The sequence below is a fragment of the Juglans regia genome, unplaced genomic scaffold (assembly GCF_001411555.2).
Source record: "Juglans regia cultivar Chandler unplaced genomic scaffold, Walnut 2.0 Scaffold_859, whole genome shotgun sequence".
NCBI lineage: Eukaryota > Viridiplantae > Streptophyta > Magnoliopsida > Fagales > Juglandaceae > Juglans > Juglans regia.
The window spans coordinates 1-4,664 of NW_023363556.1; the positions used below are offsets into that span (position 1 = coordinate 1).

The 4,664-nt window shown below is 48.6% G+C and overlaps 14 non-coding genes across 14 annotated transcripts; all 14 read left to right on the top strand.

Moving 5' to 3' along the window:
• Positions 1-185: 185 nt before the first annotated feature.
• On the top strand, positions 186-304 carry LOC118347337. Its single transcript, XR_004800558.1, has one exon. It is a non-coding gene; the product is annotated as a 5S ribosomal RNA (ribosomal RNA).
• Positions 305-491: 187 nt separating this feature from the next.
• Positions 492-610, top strand: LOC118347333. Its single transcript, XR_004800554.1, has one exon. It is a non-coding gene; the product is annotated as a 5S ribosomal RNA (ribosomal RNA).
• Positions 611-798: 188 nt separating this feature from the next.
• Positions 799-917, top strand: LOC118347332. Its single transcript, XR_004800553.1, has one exon. It is a non-coding gene; the product is annotated as a 5S ribosomal RNA (ribosomal RNA).
• Positions 918-1,106: 189 nt separating this feature from the next.
• On the top strand, positions 1,107-1,225 carry LOC118347339. Its single transcript, XR_004800560.1, has one exon. It is a non-coding gene; the product is annotated as a 5S ribosomal RNA (ribosomal RNA).
• Positions 1,226-1,414: 189 nt separating this feature from the next.
• On the top strand, positions 1,415-1,533 carry LOC118347341. The gene has a single exon (XR_004800562.1). It is a non-coding gene; the product is annotated as a 5S ribosomal RNA (ribosomal RNA).
• Positions 1,534-2,027: 494 nt separating this feature from the next.
• On the top strand, positions 2,028-2,146 carry LOC118347340. The gene has a single exon (XR_004800561.1). It is a non-coding gene; the product is annotated as a 5S ribosomal RNA (ribosomal RNA).
• A 189-nt stretch (positions 2,147-2,335) lies between these two features.
• On the top strand, positions 2,336-2,454 carry LOC118347342. Its single transcript, XR_004800563.1, has one exon. It is a non-coding gene; the product is annotated as a 5S ribosomal RNA (ribosomal RNA).
• A 189-nt stretch (positions 2,455-2,643) lies between these two features.
• Positions 2,644-2,762, top strand: LOC118347334. The gene has a single exon (XR_004800555.1). It is a non-coding gene; the product is annotated as a 5S ribosomal RNA (ribosomal RNA).
• Positions 2,763-2,944: 182 nt separating this feature from the next.
• LOC118347343 lies at positions 2,945-3,063 on the top strand. Its single transcript, XR_004800564.1, has one exon. It is a non-coding gene; the product is annotated as a 5S ribosomal RNA (ribosomal RNA).
• Positions 3,064-3,252: 189 nt separating this feature from the next.
• On the top strand, positions 3,253-3,371 carry LOC118347336. The gene has a single exon (XR_004800557.1). It is a non-coding gene; the product is annotated as a 5S ribosomal RNA (ribosomal RNA).
• A 188-nt stretch (positions 3,372-3,559) lies between these two features.
• LOC118347345 lies at positions 3,560-3,678 on the top strand. Its single transcript, XR_004800566.1, has one exon. It is a non-coding gene; the product is annotated as a 5S ribosomal RNA (ribosomal RNA).
• A 189-nt stretch (positions 3,679-3,867) lies between these two features.
• Positions 3,868-3,986, top strand: LOC118347338. The gene has a single exon (XR_004800559.1). It is a non-coding gene; the product is annotated as a 5S ribosomal RNA (ribosomal RNA).
• Positions 3,987-4,175: 189 nt separating this feature from the next.
• On the top strand, positions 4,176-4,294 carry LOC118347344. Its single transcript, XR_004800565.1, has one exon. It is a non-coding gene; the product is annotated as a 5S ribosomal RNA (ribosomal RNA).
• Positions 4,295-4,483: 189 nt separating this feature from the next.
• Positions 4,484-4,602, top strand: LOC118347335. The gene has a single exon (XR_004800556.1). It is a non-coding gene; the product is annotated as a 5S ribosomal RNA (ribosomal RNA).
• The last annotated feature ends 62 nt before the right edge of the window (positions 4,603-4,664 follow it).

Below are 4,664 nucleotides of genomic sequence, written 5' to 3' on the forward strand. Positions count from 1 at the left end.
TTTTTTTTTTTCCGCCTTGCGAGATAAATTGACAAGAAGGACCACTCGGGAGTGGATTTTTCGAAAAATCTCGCCCTGCCCATCGCGTAGCCATGGGTTTGGATCAGATCTCCGATTGGATTGGGATCGGAAGGACGCTAGTATGTCGCTCAAGGATTATTTGAATTTTAAGTATTTAGTTTGATGGGTGCGAGCATACCAGCACTAATGCACCGGATCCCATCAGAACTCCGCAGTTAAGCGTGCTTGGGCGAGAGTAGTACTAGGATGGGTGACCTCCTGGGAAGTCCTCGTGTTGCACCCTCGTTTTTGTTTTCTCCGCCTTGCGAGATAAATTGACAAGAAGGACCACTCGGGGGTGGATTTTTGAGAAAAATCCGCTCTACCATCATCGCTGTAGAGCCAGCGGGTTTACCCAGACTCGCTTGATTGCACGGGCGACGCTAGTATGTCGCTCAAGGATTATATGAATTTTAAGTAATTAGTTTGATGGGTGCGATCATACCAGCACTAATGCACCGGATCCCATCAGAACTCCGCAGTTAAGCGTGCTTGGGCGAGAGTAGTACTAGGATGGGCGACCTCCTGGGAAGTCCTCGTGTTGCACCCCTCGTTTTTGTTTTTTCCGCCTTGCGAGATAAATTGACAAGAAGGAGCACTCGGGAGTGGATTTTGGGGAAAATCTCGCCCTGCCCATCGCGTAGCCATGGGTTTGGATCAGATCTCCGTTTGGATTGGGATCGGAAGGACGCTAGTATGTCGCTCAAGGATTATATGAATTTAAGTAATTAGTTTGATGGGTGCGATCATACCAGCACTAATGCACCGGATCCCATCAGAACTCCGCAGTTAAGCGTGCTTGGGCGAGAGTAGTACTAGGATGGGTGACCTCCTGGGAAGTCCTCGTGTTGCACCCCTCGTTTTTGTTTTTTCCGCCTTGCGAGATAAATTGACAAGAAGGAGCACTCTGGAGTGGATTTTTGGGAAAATCTCGCCCTGCCCATCGCGTAGCCATGGGTTTGGATCAGATCTCCGTTTGGATTGGGATCGGAAGGACGCTAGTATGTCGGCCAAGGATTATATGAATTTTAAGTAATTAGTTTGATGGGAGCGATCATACCAGCACTAATGCACCGGATCCCATCAGAACTCCGCAGTTAAGCGTGCTTGGGTGAGAGTAGTACTAGGATGGGTGACCTCCTGGGAAGTCCTCGTGTTGCACCCCTCGTTTTTGCTTTTTCCGCCTTGCGAGATAAATTGACAAGAAGGAGCACTCGGGAGTGGATTTTTGGGAAAATCTCGCCCTGCCCATCGCGTAGCCATGGGTTTGGATCAGATCTCCGTTTTGATTGGGATCGGAAGGACGCTAGTATGTCGCTCAAGGATTATATGAATTTTAAGTAATTAGTTTGATGGGTGCGATCATACCAGCACTAATGCACCTGATCCCATCATAACTCCGCAGTTAAGCGTGCTTGGGCGAGAGTAGTACTAGGATGGGTGACCTCCTGGGAAGTCCTCGTGTTGCACCCCTCGTTTTTGTTTTTTCCGCCTTGCGAGATAAATTGACAAGAAGGAGCACTCTGGAGTGGATTTTTGGGAAAATCTCGCCCTGCCCATCGCGTAGCCATGGGTTTGGATCAGATCTCCGTTTGGATTGGGATCGGAAGGACGCTAGTATGTCGCTCAAGGATTATTTGAATTTTAAGTAATTAGTTTTGATGGGTGCGATCATACCAGCACTAATGCACCGGATCCCATCGTAATCCCAGCTAAGCCGCAAGCCAAGAGGAGTACTAGGATGGGTGACCTCCTGGGAAGTCCTCGTGTTGCACCCCTCGTTTTTGTTTTTTCTGCCTTGCGAGATAAATTGACAAGAAGGAGCACTCGGGAGTGGATTTTTCGGGAAATCTCGCCCTGCCCATCGCGTAGCCATGGGTTTGGATCAGATCTCCGTTTGGATTGGGATCGGAAGGACGCTAGTATGTCGCTCAAGGATTATATGAATTTTAAGTAATTAGTTTGATGGATGCGATCATACCAGCACTAATGCACCGGATCCCATCAGAACTCCGCAGTTAAGCGTGCTTGGGCGAGAGTAGTACTAGGATGGGTGACCTCCTGTGAAGTCCTCATGTTGCACCCCTCGTTGATTTTTTTTCCACCTTGCGAGATAAATTGACAAGAAGGACCACTCGGGAGTGGATTTTTCGGAAAATCTCGCCCTGCCCATCGCGTAGCCATGGGTTTGGATCAGATCTCCGATTGGATTGGGATCGGAAGGACGCTAGTATGTGGCTCAAGGATTATTTGAATTTTAAGTATTTAGTTTGATGGGTGCGATCATACCAGCACTAATGCACCGGATCCCATCAGAACTCCGCAGTTAAGCGTGCTTGGGCGAGAGTAGTACTAGGATGGGTGACCTCCTGGGAAGTCCTCGTGTTGCACCCCTCGTTTTTGTTTTTTCAGCCTTGCGAGATAAATTGACAAGAAGGAGCACTCGGGAGTGGATTTTTGGGAAAATCTCGCCCTGCCCATCGCGTAGCCATGGGTTTGGATCAGATCTCCGTTTGGATTGGGATCGGAAGGACGCTAGTATGTCGCTCAAGGATTATATGAATTTTAAGTAATTAGTTTGATGAGTGCGATCATACCAGCACTAATGCACCGGATCCCATCAGAACTCCGCAGTTAAGCGTGCTTGGGCGAGAGTAGTACTAGGATGGGTGACCTCCTGGGAAGTCCTCGTGTTGCACCCCTCGTTGATTTTTTTACATGCGGTCGGTGACAAGAAGGACCATTTTCGGGGAGTGGATTTTTTGAAATCTACTTACGCTCGGCATTAGCCATGGGTTTGGATCAGATCTCCGATTGGATTGGGATCGGAAGGACGCTAGTATGTCGCTCAAGGATTATTTGAATTTTATGTATTTAGTTTGATGGGTGCGATCATACCAGCACTAATGCACCGGATCCCATCAGAACTCCGCAGTTAAGCGTGCTTGGGCGAGAGTAGTACTAGGATGGGTGACCTCCTGGGAAGTCCTCGTGTTGCACCCCTCGTTTTTGTTTTTTCCGCCTTGCGAGATAAATTGACAAGAAGGAGCACTCGGGAGTGGATTTTTGGGAAAATCTCACCCGGCCCATCGCGTAGCCATGGGTTTGGATCAGATCTCCGTTTGGATTGGGATCGGAAGGACGCTAGTATGTCGCTCAAGGATTATATGAATTTTAAGTATTTAGTTTGATGGATGCGATCATACCAGCACTAATGCACCGGATCCCATCAGAACTCCGCAGTTAAGCGTGCTTGGGCGAGAGTAGTACTAGGATGGGTGACCTCCTGGGAAGTCCTCGTGTTGCACCCCTCGTTTTGTTTTCTCCGCCTTGCGAGATAAATTGACAAGAAGGACCACTCGGGGGTGGATTTTTGAGAAAATCTCGCCCTGCCCATCGCGTAGCTATGGGTTTGGATGAGATCTCCGTTTGGATTGGGATCGGAAGGACGCTAGTATGTCGCTCAAGGATTATATGAATTTTAAGTAATTAGTTTGATGGGTGCGATCATACCAGCACTAATGCACCGGATCCCATCAGAACTCCGCAGTTAAGCGTGCTTGGGCGCGAGTAGTACTAGGATGGGTGACCTCCTGGGAAGTCCTCGTGTTGCACCCCTCGTTTTTATTTTTTCCGCCTTGCGAGATAAAATGACAAGAAGGACCACTCGGGAGTGGATTTTTAGGAAAATCGCGCCCTGCCCATCGCGTAGCGATGGGTTTGGATCAGATCTCCGTTTGGATTGGGATCGGAAGGACGCTAGTATGTCGCTCTAGGATTATTTGAATTTTAAGTAATTGGTTTGATGGGTGCGATCATACCAGCACTAATGCACCGGATCCCATCAGAACTCCGCAGTTAAGCGTGCTTGGGCGAGAGTAGTACTAGGATGGGTGACCTCCTGGGAAGTCCTCGTGTTTCACCCCTCGTTGATTTTTTTTCCGCCTTGCGAGATAAATTGACAAGAAGGACCACTCGGGAGTGGATTTTTCGGAAAATCTCGCCCTGCCCATCGCGTAGCCATGGGTTTGGATCAGATCTCCGATTGGATTGGGATCGGAAGGACGCTAGTATGTCGCTCAAGGATTATTTGAATTTTTAGTATTTAGTTTGATGGGTGCGATCATACCAGCACTAATGCACCGGATCCCATCAGAACTCCGCAGTTAAGCGTGCTTGGGCGAGAGTAGTACTAGGATGGGTGACCTCCTGGGAAGTCCTCGTGTTGCACCCCTCGTTTTTGTTTTTTCCGCCTTGCGAGATAAATTGACAAGAAGGAGCACTCGGGAGTGGATTTTTTGGAAAATCTCGCCCTGCCCATCGCGTAGCCATGGGTTTGGATCAGATCTCCGTTTGGATTGGGATCGGAAGGACGCTAGTATGTCGCTCAAGGATTATATGAATTTTAAGTAATTAGTTTGATGAGTGCGATCATACCAGCACTAATGCACCGGATCCCATCAGAACTCCGCAGTTAAGCGTGCTTGGGCGAGAGTAGTACTAGGATGGGTGACCTCCTGGGAAGTCCTCGTGTTGCACCCCTCGTTTTTGTTTTTCCCGCCTTGCGAGATAAATTGACAAGAAGGAGCACTCGGGAGTGGATT